The 19,974-nt window shown below is 44.1% G+C and overlaps 1 protein-coding gene across 1 annotated transcript in view; it reads left to right on the forward strand.

The window, feature by feature from the left end:
- Positions 1 to 19,974, forward strand: part of LOC120915178 (transmembrane protease serine 13-like) — an 89,863-nt gene that overhangs the window by 22,530 nt on the left and 47,359 nt on the right. The gene's annotated exons all lie outside the window — the stretch shown is intronic.

Raw genomic sequence — 19,974 nt, forward strand, 5'->3', positions numbered from 1 at the left:
GAACCATGTATGAGCAAGCTGAATGTACCTAAGTCAATCAACTTGGGTACAACCAGCCTGCCAGATTTTACATGTGATTATCGCTAGCTGCGTGGTTGCAGGAAAGAAATTTGCTATAGCTAAACACAATTGTGCCTAGAGGGATGGACATAATTTTACGGATAAAAGTATATTGAGGTGTATAGTTTTAGCCTTTGCTTTTATTATGCTTTATGTAATCACCTAGCTTATTAATAGAAGCTGTGTTGTGGAATACATTAATATTAATCAAGATACACTCTGTCTATAACGTGTCTGTCTATAAATTGTCTGATATGTCCACAAGTTGTGTATGTACAGTATGTGTGTAAATATGTATTTACTGAACTGTACTGTACTATATATAGAGACAGTGGATATAGATAAATAAATAATCACATTGTAATGCTTTTCAGCCTGAAATGAAGACAGGCACATGTTTTGTTTTACCCAGCTGAATTTACTAGTGCAACATATAACATCCAAGTGAAAGATAAAGCAGCATCAAAAATATACAAAAAACTTCAAAAACAGAATCACTGAGTTGAAAAAAGGATTACCCCCTTATGTCATTATTTTACTGGACCAAGTTTTGCTTTATTTACAGCCTTTAGTCTGTTGTGATATGTCTCTACTAACTTAGCACATCTAGACTTTGCAATATTTGCCCACTCTTCTTTGCAGAACTACTTAAAGCGGTAGTTCACCCACAATCCCATGATGTTACCATCGAGACAGGCATTGTAGCGCGAGCTACAGTATGCCTGTCCCGATTTTTTTAACCCCGTACTCACCTTGTAGTCGTCCATCGTAGATTTCGGCTCCCGCGGGGAATGGGCGTGCCTATGGAGAGGGAGGATGATTGACGGCCGGCCCTAGCACGTCACTCTCCCCGAAGACAGCCGGAGTAGGTCTCGGCTCTTCACGGCGCCTGCGCACAGGCTATGCGCACGCGTCGTGAAGACCAAGCCTATTTCGGCTATTTCCGGAGAAGCGTGACGCGCCAGAGCCGGCCGTCAATCATCCTCCGTCTCCAGAGGCACGCCCATTCCCCGGTATCTTCGATGGACGACTACAAGGTGAGTACGGGGGTAAAAAATTCGGGACAGGCATACTGTAGCTCGCGCTACAATGCCTGTCTCGATGGTAAAAGAAATTTTTTTTTTTTTTTTCCCGTCGATAGGGTGAACCCCCGCTTTAAGTTCAGTTAAATTTTAGTGGGGTTTAAGTCTGGGCTTTGACTAGGCCATGCAAGGGCATTCACCTTGTTCTCCTCCATCCACTATGTGGTCATTTTTTGCTGTGTGCTTTGGGTCATTGTCAAGTTGGAAGGTAAACTTTCTTCCCTATGACAACTTTCTGGCAGAGGGTAGCAGATTTTCCTCAAGAATTTGACAGTATTCTGTCCCATCCATTTCTCCTTCTATCCTGACAAGTGCTCCAGTCCCTGCTGCAGAGAAACACCCCCATAGCAGGATTTTACCACCTCCATGCTTTACTGTAGGAATAGTGTTATTTGGTTTGTGAGCTGTATTGGATTTCGGTAAGACATATTGTTTAGTTTTGACGCCAAATAATAACATTTTAGTCTCATCTGACCACCTTAAACGCAACTTGATGATTCTGAGGCCACATGGAAAAGGGTGTTATGGTCAGATGAGAGAGCGAGGGAGGGTCTCCTATAGCAAATCATCAGTAGTACATTTGCACCTTAACCCCCTTAGCGGTATCCCCGAGCGTGACTCGGAGTGGTTTTTCCATGTTAGGATCGGTATCCCCGAGTCACGCTCGGGGTAGATGTGCAGAGCGTGCAGCGGCGCGGCTTACCTGCTCGCAGCATCCACAGACAGGGAATTACTTACCTTGTCCCTGGATCCTGCGATGCATCCCCGCTGTGTGAGCTAGCGGGTGCTCGCTCGATTCACAGTGTCCCTGTGTGCCGCCGATCTCCATTCCCTGCGACGTTACGACGCACGGGGGCGGAGAACGGCGCCAAATTAAAAAAAATAAATAAACACATTACATACAGTATACTGTAATCTTATAGATTACAGTACTGAATGTAAAAAATACACACCCCCCTTGTCCCTAGTGGTCTGCCCAGTGCCCTACATGTTCTTTTATATAATAAAAACTGTTCTTTCTGCCTGCAAACTGTAGATTGTCCATAGCAACCAAAAGTGTCCCTTTATGTCAAAAATGGTTTTAGAGCAGCTAGAAAACAGCGATAATAAATTATAATCACTTGCAGAATTGTACGATAGCGATTTGTGGGGAAATTCGTCATAAAAAAATAAAAGTAATGACAGCGACAATTCTGCAACTGAGCAAATTTCAGTGATTTGAGTTGATTACATTATTGAATAATTTTTTTATAATTATATTATTATTTGTTATTATTTATAATTATTTATTATATTATAATTTATAATTTTGTTTTAAAAAAAAAATCATACCCGGGATGCCTACAAGACTCTTGTTTGGTCAGATTTAAATTAGTTATTCCTAAGAATTGCAGGCCTACAGTATAAAACGCCAAATTTCCTTGCAAAATAATTGTACCGCCTTTGGTACGTAATTCCAGACAGAATCATACCGCCAGGGAGGTTAAAGTGATATTAAAGGAAATTTGTTTTGTTTTTTCCTTTAATAGTTTTTTATTGAAATATCCACTTATAAATTACAATAGAAATACAGGTAAAACTGTCAAAGAGCAAAGCATTACGGAAAATAGCAGATAGCATGTCTAAAAGGAAGACATCAAACAGGCTCCCAGTGGGGCCATACTAAAGTAAACGTTACCGGTAGAGGAGGACAATCTCACCCTCTTAGCACCCTTCATGGGTTCAGACTGTGCTGGAAAGAAACAGTTCCCCCCCCCAGGCAAAGACTTGGCAAATAAAACATAGATACCCAGTGAAACATAGATGCAAAACATTAATGCCGCGTACACACGATCATTTTTCGGCATGGAAAAAACGTTGTTTTTAAAAAATGGCAAATGATCGTGTGTGGGCTTCACATCGTTTTTCAGGTTCTGAAAAATGAAAAAAAAAATTGAACATGCTGCATTTTGTAACGTTGTTTTAAACGATGTCGTTTTTCGGGTTGTAAAAAATGATCGTGTGTGGGTTAAAACGATGTTAAAAACCCGCGCATGCTCAGAAGCAAGTTATGAGACGGGAGCACTCGTTCTGGTAAAACTACCATTCATAATGGAGATAGCACATTCATCACGCTGTAACAGACAAAAAAGCGCAAATCATCTTTTACTAACACGGAATCAGCTAAAGCAGCCCAAAGGCGAATGGAACTTCCCCTTTATAGTGCCGTCATACGTGTTGTACGTCACCGCGCTTTGCTAAATAATTTTTGTAAAACGATGGTGTGTGGGCAACGTCGTTTTAATGATGAAGTTTGAAAAATTTAGTTTTTTCAACATGCTGAAAAACAGTTTTTTTTCATGCTGAAAAATGATCGTGTGTACGCGGCATCAGAAGAGAGAGAGGAATTAGAAAGAATCAAGTTGGAAATACCTAGTATGCTAACTGTTCCTAGACTCTTGATTGGACTATTAAAGGCTAAAGATATAGCAACTTATATGCATCTAGCAGACAGAAGAAGTCAGATTAAGGGCTAGATTCACATACCTTTAGGCGGGCGTAGCGTATCTCCTATATGCTACACCGCCGTAACTTTGAGAGGCGAGTATGATATTCTCAAAGATTTTGCCGCTGAAGTTACGGCGGCGTAGCGTATTAGGGCCGGCGTAAGCCCGCCTAATTCAAATGTTGAAGCTGTGGGCGTGTTTTATGTATATTAAGTGTGACCCCAGGTAAATGACATTTCGATCGAACTGCGCATGCGCCGTCCGTGGACGTATCCCAGTGCGCATGCTCCAAATGACGTCGGCAAATCGTCAATGCTTGCGACGTGAACGTAAATTACGGCCAGCCCCATTCACTGACGAGTTACGCAAAAGGCCTTAAAATTTGAAAAATTTGACGCGGTTCTGACGTCTATACTTAACATTGGCTGCGCCATCTTTTTGGTGGTTTATCTTTACGCCTGAAAACCCCTTACGTAAACGTTCGTGAATAGGCGTATCTAGCTGATTTACATATTCTAGGTGTAAATCAGCGTACATGCCCCTAGCGGCCAGCGTAAATATGCAGTTAAGATACGACGGCGTAGGAGACTTACGCCGGCCGTATCTTAGCAACATTTAAGCGTATCTCAGTTTGAACATACGCTTAAAGTTGCGGATTCAGACTTACGACGGCGTATCTACTGATACGCCCGTCGTAAGTCTACCTGAATCTGGCCCTATAAGTCTAGATAACATCAAGCAGTTATAAGAACTATCAGTTGAAGCCTCTCTTGTAATTCACAAAAGATACAAAATAGTGTCTCCAGGGAGTAGTCAAGAAGTATTACCTGTAGGGTGATAATGAATAGAAGAAAAGAGGAAAGAGAAGAAAAAGGAAATTAAGGAAAGAGAAGGTAGGGGTGATACATTGTAAGACGGTGCAGTACTCGCTCATCTACCCGGACCCAGGTGGCAGGGAAGTGATAGGTGGCAGGGATAGGTATCTGGACCAGGGATCCCAAATGGCATTGTGTTTATCAGTAGTAGGGATGAGCCGAACACCCCCCCGTTCGGTTCGCACCAGAACCTTCGAACGGACCGAACGTTCGCGCGAACATAGGCTGACCCCGAAAATAAGGTCTCACACCTTCCCTAAGATAAAATTACGCAATGGATCCCTTACACAAAATCCCCAGAAAATCAGGGAGGCTTTTCATGAATTCTACCATTTCTTGTACAGTAAAAATGGGAAGGAACCCTCGCCCAGCCTGATTGATTCCTTTTTCAGCTCACTGAAGATCCCCAAGCTTCGTGAAAACCATAGGGATAGCTTAGAGATCCCCATATCAACAAAGGAAGTTTCGCAGGTCATTTAAAAACCTTAAAAATGATTCTGCCCCCGACCCGTATTATAAACATTTTGCCCCGCTAATGTCCCCCTATATGGCCCGTTTCTTTAACCAGCTTCGAACTGGTACACAGCTCGATAAGGCATTAAATTCAGCTTACATTACGGTATTACCAAAACCAGGCAAAGACACTAGTTGCACCGCCAATTATCGCCCATATCATTGATAAATAATGATCTTAAAATGTTAACAAAAGTCCTTGCAGATAGAATATCCAACTTTATGGGACTCTATATACACAAAGATCAGGTAGGCTTTATACCTGGAAGACAGGGGCCCGATCAGATCAGAAGAACAAATAACATAGTCTCTCTCCTGGGATCTGGCTGGGACAATGGACCCCTGCAGAAGGTATTTTTGCTTTCACTCGATCTTATGAAGTCTCCTGGGCTTTCTTATTCCCGATTTTGCAAAAATTAGGTTTTGGCCATTCCTTTATGAACATAATAGGAGCACTTTGCTCCAATCCGGAAGCAAAAATGAAAATGCAGGGATATTACTCGCGTCCTTTCCCTATCTTCAAGGGTACAAGACAAGGTTGCCCCTTGTCCCCACTTATCTTTGCCGTAGTCATTGATACCTTAGCTATCGCCATTCGGGATAACCCTGAAATAAAGGAAGTGCGTTGTGGCCTGCAAACCCACAAGTGCGCCCTCTTTGCGGATGATGTGTTACTTTTTATCACCTCACCACTTACTTCATTACCAAATTTATGCAGGGTTCTTGATGACTTTGGCAAAGTATCTGGCCTCCAGGTTAACTATTCGAAATCTCTAGCACTAAATATCAACTTATCAGCGACCCTGGTTGCACAGCTTAGGGACAATTTTCGATTTAGTTGGAGTGAGTCCATGATCCCCTATCTAGGGATTAACCTCACGGCTTCAATACACAAACTATATGCTGCTAATTACCCCCCAATCTATCGGAAACTGGAGGAGAATCTGTCCCGCTGGGAAAAACTGGGGCTGTCCTGGTTGGGCAAAGTAAATTCAGTGAAAATTACCCTGCTTCCACGCATCCTTTACCTATTTAGATCACTCTCCAAAACTTTACAAAGGGCCGGTGTGGTGTGAAAGGGGCCCTAAAAAAAGGATGCAAAAATGGATGTAGACTGAACTGAAGACAGATGTGCAAACTGATTTGTGCAGACTGATCAGTATTCATCAGTTTTTTAGCAAAAACCTAACTGATCTGATGACACCTATGTGAAAGGACCCTAAAACCTTCAAGGTGGGTGATTTATGATTGTCTTATCATGAGACATGTTAGAGAATGTTTGGAGAGCCAAACTGAATGCAGTTGGCTACCTGCCTGGAGAATTGTAATATAGCCCCATAGGTTATGATATACAGCAGGCACACCTGTCCACAGTAGTGAGATTCTGTATGGTGGTGTTTAAAGGATTTCTGGAGTTGTGTGAAAAAATGGTGAATGTGATAAGTACTCTGTCACAGACTTGGCCTGGAGAACGCTGTGTTATAATTTGTTCTTAACCACTTAAGCCCCGGACTATTTTGCTGACCAAAGACCAGGCCACTTTTTGCGATTCGGCACTGCGTCGCTTTAACTGACAATTGCGGGGACGTGGGGCAGGGCCGAGTGATACAGTAGCCGCCGCTGTATCATGGGAGCGCGCTCGCAAAAGCTTTCCACAATGCGAGGGAGCTTGCATGAACGTGGAAAGCTTTTGCAAGGAGGAGCAGAGACAGCCGCCGAGGGACCCCAGAAGACACGGATCGGGGCCACTCTGTGCAAAACGAACAGCACAGTGGAGGTTAGTATAATATGTTTGTTATTTTTAAACAAAAACAATCTTGCCTTTAGTGTCCCTTTAAGTTATCCAGACAGGGCTGGTCACTAATTGATTGTGGCTTCTTATGCAAGTTAGTCCTATGGGGGAACCGGACTGTCTAAGGAAGTCATTGCTATGATAATTGAACTAGCTCTTCTGTGTAAGGTGTCCTTTGTCTGAAATAATGGCAGCAGCCCTTATCTGATGGTTTGCTGTATAAATTCAGCTTGTTTCTAAAAATAATGCAGTTCCTTTTCTGGTGTACTCCAAGACTTGTGTTGTCTGGTCCTTGGGGTTTCTATAGCCAGATCCATTGGTCTTGTGTTCCAGGACTTGGGAAGCAGCTTCTTGGTGGAAATACCCAACAGGGTGTCCAGAGTCCATCACACACCCCCAACAGCTTTATAATTTTTTCCCATGTAGGTGTGAAAAAAATAAAAAATAAAGGCTTGAAAAGAGGAATAAACCAGATGATGCTGGGGCAACACCTACAGTATGTGCAGGGTCACAGAAGTAGGATTTCTTCCAATTTACAGCATACAGTATATGCACACTGGTGTTAGTGCTGGAGGCACACTCAATAGTGCCCTCCCAGTGCAGAGACCAAGCTGTCAGACAGCTCCAGGTCTAGTACTAATCCTGACCTGTCTCCTAATCCTGTGATCATTGTGATAGCCTTTGATTGGCTATCACAGTGATGACTCAGTAAAACCCTGAGTACTCTTTTTTATAACCAGATGAGAAAAATGCAAACAGCAATAGAAGCCTGTGTGTAAAAAATAAATAAATAAAATGTATATACAGTATCTTACAAAAGTGAGTACACCCCTCACATTTTTGTAAATATTTTTTATATCTTTTCATGTGACGACACTGAAGAAATTACACGTTGCTACTATGTAAAGTAGTGAGTGTACAGCTTGTATAACAGTGTCAATTTGCTGTCCCCTCAAAATAACTCAACACACAGCCATTAATGTCTAAACCGCTGGCAACAAAAGTGAGTACACTCCTAAGTGAAAATGTCCAAATTGTGCTCAATTAGTCATTTTCCAAGCCCAGTGTCATGTGACTCATTAGTGTTACAATGTCTCAGGTGTGAATGGGGAGCAGGTGTGTTAAATTTGGTGTTATCGCTCCCACTCAGAACAGGCCTCGCCATGGTCAACCAAAGAAGTTGAGTGCACGTGCTCAGCGTCATATCCAGAGGTTGTCTTTGGGAAATAGATGTACGAGTGGTGCCAGAAGTCTAAGGGGTGGGGGGGGGGGGTCTGCCTGTCAGTGCTCAGACCATATGCCACACACTGCATCAAATTGGTCTGCATGACTGTCGTCCCAGAAGGAAGCCTCTTCTAAAGATGATGTACAAGAAAGCCCGCAAACAGTTTGCTGAAGACAAGCAGACTAAGGACATGGATTACTGGAACCATGTTTTAAGTTTTAACCTAAGTTTTACAGTCTAATGCCGTGTACACGCGATTGGAATTTCCAATGGAAAAAGTCAGACGGACTTTTTCCATCGAAAATTCTGACCGTGTGTATGCCCCATCGGAGAAATTCCATCAGAAATTCCGATGAATTCCATCGGAGTTTAAATATAGAACACGTTCTATTTTACTCCGATTGAATTCGTCGGAATTCCAATGAGCTTTTGGTCGGGCAAAAGCCTGGCCGTGTGTACGCGGCATTAGATATAGTGTCAGGGTCAAATATCAGTGTGGTGTGTATCTGGTAGGATTTAAAAAAAACAAAAAAAAAAACATTTTGATTTACTGTCAGTTGTAGGTAGGATAAAAAAATCAAAAAGAGAAAAGTGCACTATTGTTTCTTCTTGCTACAGGTACAAACAACAAATATGCACATACTGTATGTGGTATTACCATGTTTGTCTGGAGTAGGGGAATTTTATTAATTACATTTTGTGGTGAGTCATGGCAATGGTGAGTCATGGCAATGGAAAGAAATATACAGCTAAAGTTTAAAAAAAGTTTATTATATTGTCCCAGCTTTCCTTTGATGATTAAAAAAAAAACAGGAGATATTCAATAGTATTTATCATCCAATGAAGACAGAATGTATTCTGAACAAAAACAAGGTATTGCACACCTGGATACATTTGGTACAGTTTTACTAACACAATCCAGAGTTGTACAAAGCTGTACAACTGTATTCAGGCAATAGAGGTATGGACTTTTTTTAATTGTAGAATCATACTTGCCTAGGTGGATGCGGCATCAGTCCAATTCTGCATCTGTTCCTCGCTGGCTCTTACACTGAGAACCAAGCGATCAAACATCTCTGACTGCTCCGTTCTCAGGGCTCCCTAAGCAGAGAGAAGCTGACTGTTAGTCACTGCTCTCTGCTGTGCCCCCCCCCCACGCTCACTGGAGCGCTGGGCTGTGGAGGAGGCGGGAGTACCCGGCTCAGGCTCTCAGCGGCTTACTGAGAGGTTGAGCCAGGTGCTGGTCCAGTGTCACGTACCTGGTTATAGAGCTCAACGTGCAGGGAGCGGCCTCTCGTAAGCCTCCGACTCAAGACCTCCTGGTAGAATAGACAGAGGGTCAAGAGTCCGGAGGGGCACAAGTGCCTGATGGTAAAGCTGGGTAGTGGTCCAGGAACGGTGGCAGGCAGGTTATGCTGGTTCAGGTAGGGCACTAAGCAGCAGACAGAGACAGAGGTATGGCACTTGCAGGTACAGGAATCAGGCAGGTAAGTAAGCCGGTCGAATCACCGGTAAGTGGTTCAGGTACCAAGGAAAGTCCAGAGAGTAGTGGTAGTCCAAGCCGGGTCGGTAACACGGGGGGGCAGCGACAAAGCCAGGGATTAAGCAGGAGCCGTAGTCAGATGAAGCCGGGGTCAAAGGCAAGTTGCAGACAGGGAAGGTCAAGGAAAGCCGGGCCAGGTAAACAGGTGATCAACAGGTAGCAGATGCAGATTCTCAGGTAAACGCTGTAGACTGGTCAGCAAGATGGTGAGGGACTGACCAGTTTAAATAGCGTTTCCTTGGCGCCAAAACGCCGTCAGCAGGCGCCGTCAGCGGGCACGCGCGCTCCCGTGCCGCGCGCCTCGCTCACACGAACACGCGCATGCGTGCGCAAACGTGTGCCAATGCGCACGCGCTGGGGCTGAATTCCCCTGACGTTGACAGGATTGCGGAATCTCCTTTCGTGACATCCAGGCATGTGGGTGGATCCTGCCTCCAGTGTCATTAAACTTGCCCAAGCCTGCCAATATTCTTTATTTATGTATATTTCAAGGACATGATACATCTATTAATACATTTATATGTTCTATTATATTTCAAAACATGGTACATTTCTCATCTCATTACATTCTTTAAATCTATTTTTAGTCTCCTCCCTTTCTTCTTTCTTTATTATCGTTACTTTACTGTCCATGTATTCTTATATATGTCCTACCACAAAAAAACACTATGTTATGCCCCTCTTTCTCCTAAGTATCCTTATTTTTTATTTCTCTTTGCCTTCTGCATTTTCCTCTTTTAACATTTTTATAATCCCCCAACGCATCCCCTCCCAAAACAAAACACAGGCTAACTTTACTGTTTAGTTTTTTTTATTCATTAAAGTGTATTTTTTCCCCATAAATTTAGTTTGAAAGACCGCTTCGCAAATACCGTGTGACATAAAATATTGCAACAACCGCTATTTTATTCCCTAGGGACTCTGCTAAAAAAATATATATAATGTTTGGGCGTTCTAAGTGATTTTCTAGCAGAAAATACAGGATTTTTAATTGTAAGCAACAAGTGTCAGAAAAGATTTAGGGCTAGATTCACGTACGGCGGCTTAACTTTGTGCGGGCGTAGCGTATGTTATTTACGCTACGCCGCCGCAATTTAGATGAGCAAGTGCAGTATTCACAAAGCACTTGCTCCGTAGCGTAAATTGGCCGGCGTAAGCCCACCTAATTCAAATGTGGAAGAGGTGGGCGTGTTTTATGTAAATTAATCGTGACCCCACGTAAATGACGCTTCGAACGAACGGTGCATGCGCCGTCCGTGGACGTATCCCAGTGCGCATGCTCAAAATCAGGTCGCAAATAGTCAATGCTTTTGACGTGAACGTAACTTACGCCCAGCCCCATTCACGGACGAGTTACGCAAACGACGTAAAACGTGAAAAATGACGGCTGTCCGACGTAAACGGCCTTACGTAAACGGCGTATCTTTACTGCGACGGCCGTGCATACGTTCGTGAATAGGCGTATCTTGCTGATTTACATATTCTAGGCGTAAATCAGCGTACATGCCCCTAGTGGCCAGCGTAAATAGACAGCTAAGATACGACAGCGTAGGAGACTTACGCCGGTCGTATCTTAGCAACATTTAAGCGTATCTCAATTTGAGCATACGCTTAAATATACGACGGCGCGGATTCGGACTTATGACGGCGTATATACTGATACACCTGTCGTAAGTCTTTCTGAACCTAGCCCTTAGACTTTAAATGGTTAAACTAAGACCTTTACACCAGTCCAGTCTCAAAAGATGATATATCTGGCTTTAAACACATCAATATGTACCAGAACCCAGGAATCAAATTATAAATGATTGACCAGGTGGTATAAAACGCCAGCAAAATTAGGAAGGTTTTTTCCTGAAGCTTCAGACCTGTGCTGGCGATGCAACGGAGATCAAGGAACTTTGCTCCATATATACTGGACATGCCCTAAGATTAGGCAATATTGGCGAGAGGTACGAAAGATATCTAAAAAAATGGTGGCATGTCCTGTGCCGGATGATCCGGGGGGTTTCCTGTTGCATCTCTCGCAATTACCTACACAGGTATATAAAAAATGAGCGTTGGCTGTACTTCTCCTGTACTTCTCACACGGGGAAGTCCGCTTACCCCACTTCCCTGACAACTAGAGAAAAAACACACCTCTGGGTGACCTTCCCCCAACACCTGCCAACACTGACAGAGAAACTTTCAGAAGTTGCTCAAACAAATCCCTTAACACCACCTAAGTGGCTGCAGGCTCCAGATTTCTTGTCATATGGCTCCCCCCCAGATCTAAGTTGCACCCCCCAAAGCCCTCTGCCCTGGATGCTATGCCCGGCTTCTGAGCTCCTTTCCCAGGGCAGCACCCTATACTGCTCCTCCTCCCCAGAGCTGAAATCACATTCCCTTAAAACACAGCCAGTCAGACACAATCTGGACAGGGTGCATCTGCCTACTGCAACTACACTGCTGTTCCGACCAGGTGATTTCACAGGTCAGAATGGCAACATAAAAGTCAGATACACCCTGTGAAGGTTGACAGACTGTATGTAAATGAATGTGATTTCAGCCCTGTGTAGTGGGGGGGGGGGGGGGGGGCTGTATACAGTGCTGGAATGGGAAAGGAGCTCTGCCAACTGCCAAGTGACTTGCCAGGGGTCCTCTGATACTCCAGCGATGATCCCTGTCCTCTGATTCTCCAGGGGTGATCCCTGTCCTCTGATACTCCAGCGGTGATCCCTGTCCTCTGATACTCCAGCGGTGATCCCTGTCCTCTGATACTCCAGCAGTGATCCCTGTCCTCTGATACTCCAGCAGTGATCCCTGTCCTCTGATACTCCAGCGGTGATCCCTGTCCTCTGATACTCCAGCGGTGATCCCTGTCCTCTGATACTCCAGCGGTGATCCCTGTCCTCTGATACTCCAGCAGTGATCCCTGTCCTCTGATACTCCAGCAGTGATCCCTGTCCTCTGATACTCCAGCAGTGATCCCTGTCCTCTGATACTCCAGCAGTGATCCCTGTCCTCTGATACTCCAGCAGTGATCCCTGTCCTCTGATACTCCAGCTGTGATCCCTGTCCTCTAATACTCCAGCGGTGATCCCTGTCCTCTGATTCACCAGGGGTGATTCCTGTCCCCTGATTCTTTAGCGGTGATCCCTATCCTCTGATTCTTCAGCGGTGATCCCTGTCTTCTTATATAAGGAGAAACTCTGGGAACTCAAAACTCTTAAGCTACTTTGAGTATCTTGGTGTGCGGTGGGTGTATCTGCACGCACGGTGGAAGTGGTGAGGGCCCAGGTCAACTTTTGCATCGGGGCCCACAAGCTTTAAGCTACGTCTATGCATACATATTAATCACATGCATACATACAATATCTTTTATGATGTCCTTTAAGTAAAGTAAAACAGCCACATTTGTTGCAATGTGACTATATAATCTGTTGCAATGTGACTATATAATCTGTTGCAATGTGAATATACAATCTGTTTCATATTTACTAACAACTATGCATAGAGAGGGTGTAGCTGAGTGGATTTTCAGGGAACAAGTTATTAATGTTTCAATCACACTACACAAGTCCAAAGTAAAGAAGTCTGGAAAGAAATTGCACAATCAGATTGTTAAACTTGTTGCCAGATTAATGCCAGACACACACTTTACCATGTCTTCATCTAGGGATCATTCAGATGAGTAATAAATCCCGTTGTTGGTGCAGAGCCACTGGCAGATGCGTGTGCAGGCAGCCAATAGAAGTGAGTGAACATGCACAGGCCGCACAGACACCATCGCATGTCAAAGTTTAACATACAGGCAGGAGCGGATACATGGATACAAACGCATAGGACTTTTGGATTTAACAGAACTGCTTTTCCTTCATAAAATTAATAGGAACGCTAAAGCAGATTGAAGCGGGATAATGCAGATTATAAATAGGTCTAAGGCAGGTTGGATTGAGGCCTGAAGCACTTGTGAAAGAAGAATTTCAAAAGCATCTCAAACCTCAATTGCAAGTTAAGGGCACCTGAAAGCATGCTTCATCTTGCCAGCTATACAAACCCCTTGGGTTATTAGTATTATTATACAGGATTTATATAACGCCAACAGTTTGGGGAAAGTTTCAGATATAAATAGAGAAAGTGTAAAAAATAAAGGCAGATTATAACATTGTCTCAATAGTATTGGGACTCATTTGCACAGCTGTGTGAAGTTGGCACCCCATGTTTGTAAAACCTTAATAAAAATATGCCATTCGTTTGTGCCGCTTTTTTATTCAGGTTTTACAAACATGGGGTGCCAACTTCACACAGCTCATTTGCACTTGCGGACAGGAGGACAGGCACCTCAAAATAACACGACACCCCGGATAAAGTTGAACAAATGCCATGGTGGTTGCTAAATTTTAACCCTGTGGCATTCAGCAGGCAGTACCGCCATTGAATGCAACCCATTTAAGATCAAGCTAGGTTCACAGTTGTGGCACAGTGGGCCAGATTCTCTAAGAATCTGCGTTGGCGTAGTGTAAGCCATTTACACTACGCCACCGCAACTTACAGGAGCAAGTGCCGTATTCCCCAAACACTTGCTCCGTAATTTGCGGCGCCGTAGTGTAAATGGCCCAGCGTATGGCCGTATAATTCGAAGGGGGCGGCTTGCATTCAAATTAAGCGCGCCCCCGCGCCGATTGAACTGCGCATGCGCCAGGCAGAAAAATAGCCCAGTGCGCATGCTCCAGCTCACAACGGAAAACGTCAATGACGCCGACGTGTGCGTCATTGACGTAAAGTCGTGTTCAAGAACGACTTAGGAAAACGACATAACCGATGGAAAAAGACGACGCGGACCCGACGCCATACTTAACATGGCATACGGCGGACTGGCGTAAGTTTACCCCTCATATAGCAGGGGTAACCTTACGCTTACGGAAACTATGTAAGCGACGAGTACGCAACGCAAATTCGTTCGGGAATCGGCGTATCAGGCTCATTTGCATAGTCAAAAGAGACCTGAACGTAAACGCCACCTAGCGGCCAGCGTTGCATTATCTATATCTATCTGTATCTATGCGAAAATGATTCTAGGAATCACTCGCAGAGATACGACGGTGTTTCCTGAGATACACCGTCGTAAATCTTCTGAGAATCTGGCCCAATATTCTTATAAAAAAAACAAAAACTGTTCGAATGTAAAACAAACAAAAAAAAGATAAAGGCATTTAGGAAGTGGCGCTATCGCTTTCCTAATGTTTGTCAGCCACTCCTGTACCATTCTTTGAAATGCAACCTAATGCTGATCGCTTTTCAGAGACTAACGCAAGTGTAAACAAGCTCATACTGTATTCCATAACCTAAAATAACAATGCTGGGCTATAACATGCTGTGGCTACAGAATGCCACTAGATGGTGCTGGTATCAAATGTTCTTAACAAATTGGAACGCTTACTTAACTAGCATTGCAAGAGAGAAAAATAATAGACTGGTAGAAACCTAAGGCTATTAGCAATATACTATAACAATTATTATTTTCTTATATATCACTCTTGAAGAAATAAGTGGCACAAAAAAATGAAAATATTATTAACGTAAAAAAACTTAGAGAAATACCATATACTATGGAGGGTTTTGGCCAGTCCTTTAGGTGTTTGCGTTGTAAGAAATGACAATGATCTGAGATATGTTGGGAAAAGAAGTAGAAAAGTAGGCTTATGTAATTTAATGAGACTTTTGTTTTAACTGCAATTAATAAGTTCATAATTAATTTGCAGGAGAGATGATCAATTTTAGAATAGGAACATGTGGTGGTCCCAGGAAAGCACTTCAAATACTAATATTGTATGGAAAAGAGCCTGGTATAGATTAATTCATTTGTCCCCTCAAAAACATTTTAGGTAACATTACTAAAGTGCATGAACTTTGTGTTACATACAAGTACCTTCTGTTATTTGTCAAAGCGATTTCTTGTCCCTATTGAGCCCCCCCTAGACGATAGCAGTGTCCTAGGCCATAGGGGATCTCCACCTCTAGGTACCCAAGTGACAGATTTTCCAATTTTAGCTCAGCCTGTAACAGTGTGCGCAACAGGATGAACAAATAAACAGGTGTGTCATTTCTCCCAACCATAGAGATGCAGATGTTATAGATTTTGCATCTGCAAATTATTCCATCATTTACTGCTATGTAGAAGAATTGATGGGCTCTTGTAGCAGCTGTTACAGAATAGCACAGCTGTCATTGTTTCAGGAAGATCATCAGAAAATCATCAGAAAATATATATTATTAGGAACAGGATGTAATGGTGGCTGAATAATCAAACCAGAAATATGGTTTATGCTTTTAAATGGATGGATGCATCTGCTTTCCTGGTTAGACTAAATTTTGTTTTTGACTTTGCTGTACTCAGTGAAGTGGTGAGCTGTTCCTAGATTTGGTCACGTTTCCCTAATCTTAGTGGTTGATTTCTCTTGTCTACCTCTGAGAGAAGTTTCCAGAGATAAGGCAGGAGGGCCAACCATTGAAGTTATGAATATTTATTTGTTCTCAGCCAATCCCTGGGAGGGGTACCCAGAAGGTGGCTGGGGAGGCTTGCTCAAAGTGTTCTTGATCTGGGGCTGCTGCCCCTGGAATGCAGCCTGTGTACTGGAGTTGCTATTTGGGCCTTGGCATGTGCTTAGCTGGGGGCCTAAAGGACTTTTGATTGACAGATATTTGCTGTAGGTTACCACCTGTGAAGGTTTGTCTGGAAAATTACCCTTTTTATCTCTTGTATGGAGGCTGGGTGGCAGACAGTTGACCTTTGTGAGCAAGACTTTGACTCCGAATCCTAGGTGTGCATGTGCTTTGGAAAGTAAGTGCCAGAGGTTGCTGTGAGGACTGGGACTGCTTGTATAGAGTCCCAGATTAACTGGCCACCCCCTTCTACACCCACAGCAAAGACTGTTAAGCCTCGTACACACGGATGGTTTTCCCGTTGGGAAAACTGCAAGGAGAGCTTTTGGCCGGGAATCCCGGTCGTGTGTATGCTCCTCGCAGTTTTTCCGACGGGAAAACTGACCAAAAACCGCCAGACAAAAAAAGAAAACCAGCTTCTAGATTTGGTCACGTTTCCCTAATCTTAGTGGTTGATTTCTCTTGTCTACCTCTGAAAGAAGTTTCCAGAGATACAGCAGTAGGGCCAACCATTGAAGTTATGAATATTTATTTGTTCTCAGCCAATCCCTGGGAGGGGTATTTAGAAGGTGCCTGAGAGAGGTTTGGGAGGCTTGCTCAAAGTGTTCTTGATCTGGGGCTGCTGCCCCTGGGATGCAGCCTGTGTACTGGAGTTGCTATTTGGGCCTTGGCATGTGCTTAGCTGGGGGCCTAAAGGACTTTTGATTGACAGATATTTGCTGTAGGTTACCACCTGTGAAGGTTTGTCTGGAAAATTACCCTTTTTATCTCTTGTATGGAGGCTGGGTGGCAGACAGTTGACCTTTGTGAGCAAGACTTTGACTCCGAATCCTAGGTGTGCATGTGCTTTGGAAAGTAAGTGCCAGAGGTTGCTGTGAGGACTGGGACTGCTTGTATAGAGTCCCAGATTAACTGGCCACCCCCTTCTACACCCACAGCAAAGACTGTTAAGCCTCGTACACACGGATGGTTTTCCCGTTGGGAAAACTGCAAGGAGAGCTTTTGGCCGGGAATCCCGGTCGTGTGTATGCTCCTCGCAGTTTTTCCGACGGGAAAACTGACCAAAAACCGCCAGACAAAAAAAGAAAACCAGCTTCTAGATTTGGTCACGTTTCCCTAATCTTAGTGGTTGATTTCTCTTGTCTACCTCTGAAAGAAGTTTCCAGAGATACAGCAGTAGGGCCAACCATTGAAGTTATGAATATTTATTTGTTCTCAGCCAATCCCTGGGAGGGGTACCCAGAAGGTGGCTGAGAGAGGTTTGGGAGGCTTGCTCAAAGTGTTCTCGATCTGGGGCTGCTGCCACTGGGATGCAGCCTGTGTACTGGAGTTTCTATTTGGGCCTCAGCCAGAACCAGCTCTCTTTTTTCCCGCCGGGAGAACCGGCGGACTTTTGCCTGGCAGTTTTTGGCAGTTTTCCTATGGGAAAAACTGCGATGGAACATACACACGGCCGGGATAACCGACCAAAGCTCCATCACAGTTTTCCTGTCGGGAAAACCGGCCGTGTGTAGGGGGAAAGACTGACCGAGCAGGTTCTCGGCTTTCCCCTCGGGATTTTTCAGTTGGAAATCCTGCACGTGTGTACGGGGCATTACAAGTGGATTTTCTCTAAAGTTTGTTTTCCCTTTAATTTCTCCTGAGGTTTTGAAGTATCTTGCACCTGTGCCCCTTTTCTGTATTCTACAATAAATCTAAAAAGACATTCCTAGACTGAGCTTTTATTTGTTGGTGAGCTTGGAACTGTGTCTGGGTCTAGAAGCCTCGGTACCAAGAAGGGAGACCTGGGTCAGTTTTCAGCAGCGGTTCACTTCCTTACAATTATAGTTAGGATGTGCTAAATGTAAAATAATCTGTATACACCCTACCCAATAACAGCAACTATGGCTATTGACCCTTATGCCCCGTACACATGATCAGAATTTTCGATGGAAAAAGTCTGGCTGACTTTTTCCATCTGTAATTCCGACCATGTGTATGCTTCATTGGAGTTTTTCCATCGGATATTCAGAGGAATTCCATTGGAGTTTAGATAGAAAACATGTTCTCTTTTACTTTAAGGTCCGACCGTGTGTATGGGCTTTAGTGTTTATTAAAAGTAGGTTGTCTAAATTTACACTGAAACTGTTTTTGGGTAACCAGACATTTTTGTAAGAGGCCACCTGTACAGTCCACATTTTCTATGAAGGTTCACACATAATTGGGTTTTATGTGCTTATTAAATGTTTATTGTGATGACCATTACTGTTAATTTAGTTATTAGGCCCCGTACACACCATCGGATCTGTCCGCTGAAAACGGTCCGCCGGACCGTTTTCAGCGGACAGATCCGCTGCGTCCGGCTGCCGGATTTCTGTCTGATGGTTGTACACACCATCAGACAGAAATCTGCGCGTAAACAATACGCGGGGGGTGACCGCGCCGTCGCCGCGACGATGACGCGGTGACGTGGGCCGCCTTGAAGTTTAAAGCTTCCACGCATGCGTCGAATCAGTACGACGCATGCAAGGGATGGTGGTCGGTCGGACGTGTCCGGTGAGTCTGTACAGACGACCGAACACGTCCGACGGACAGGTTTCCAGCGGACAGATTTGTTAGCATGCTAAGCAATTTTTGTCCGCTGGAAACTGTCCGATCCGCCGGACAATTGTCCGCTCGGGCCTACACACGACCGGATCTGTCCCCTGAAACTGGTCCGTCCGTGCACTTTGGAATTTTTCTTTAACGTGTATGCCTGTGCTACAGAAAAGAAAAGAAAACATATCAGTTTATATCTATAATATATATACATTTTACAAATTTGTGTCTCTTTAAAAATGCTGCAAGTACAGAAAAATACTGAGCTTCTAATTTCCTGCAGTGAGCTAACAATGCTGATTTTCTGAATTCTCAAGCACTGTTATCAGTCTTTCGCTGCTAGACAACAAAACACAGCCTCTTCTCCACATCACCATAACCAGAGAGAGGTGTTTTGTAGTCAAGAAGGGAGAACTGGAAAGAGCTTGTGGGTATGTGCAGATTGGTGCAGCAGCAGAAAACACTAAGAGTCCCAGTGCAGAGAAACAGAAAGATATTGTAACTGAATTTTGACAATACAGAACAGGCCCGGCAGAAAGGCAACCCGTCCGGGAGCACTCACAGCATGTAACAGCAATGTGTCAGTAGAAGTAGTCCTCAGGTGGGCCGACAGTATCTGTCTGGAGGAGTGAAATGTGGCCTGTCAAGTCGGTACCCAAGTGGGGAGGCATCCAGATACAGTGGCATGTCCCTGAACTTTTCCTACTCCTCTATAATCTTTCCCTGATGCTAACCACTTTCCCTGACAGATAGGTAATCTGTTCTTCCTTTAGCCACATGTGAAATGCGTGCCAAGCCTGGGAGCCAAAGTCTTCAATAGACTCTGCCTGACCCAAAATAGCCACCAGAGTCACATGAGGCACCAGCATCCAATCGGATAGCTGCCCGTTCTGACCCAGAAAACCAGAGAGGAGCTAAGTTCCATTTGACTTCCTGTCTCTCTGCAATGCCGCTGCGGTTGAGTGCCACCTGCAGTGGAGAAAGCAGACTGCACCTGCCTACAGACTGACAACAGGGGAATAGCTGTCTCTGTCACTAGGTAGATTACCCTCTTAGTTTGTCCTGATGCCAAAAGTCACAAAGCGATAGGAAACCCCAAATCTTACACATGTCACTGTGGGTAGGGCTTATGTCACATGTATGATCCTATTACTGGCGAGGAGACATCTGCAAGAG

Source organism: Rana temporaria, chromosome 10 (assembly GCF_905171775.1).
Source record: "Rana temporaria chromosome 10, aRanTem1.1, whole genome shotgun sequence".
Taxonomy (NCBI): domain Eukaryota; kingdom Metazoa; phylum Chordata; class Amphibia; order Anura; family Ranidae; genus Rana; species Rana temporaria.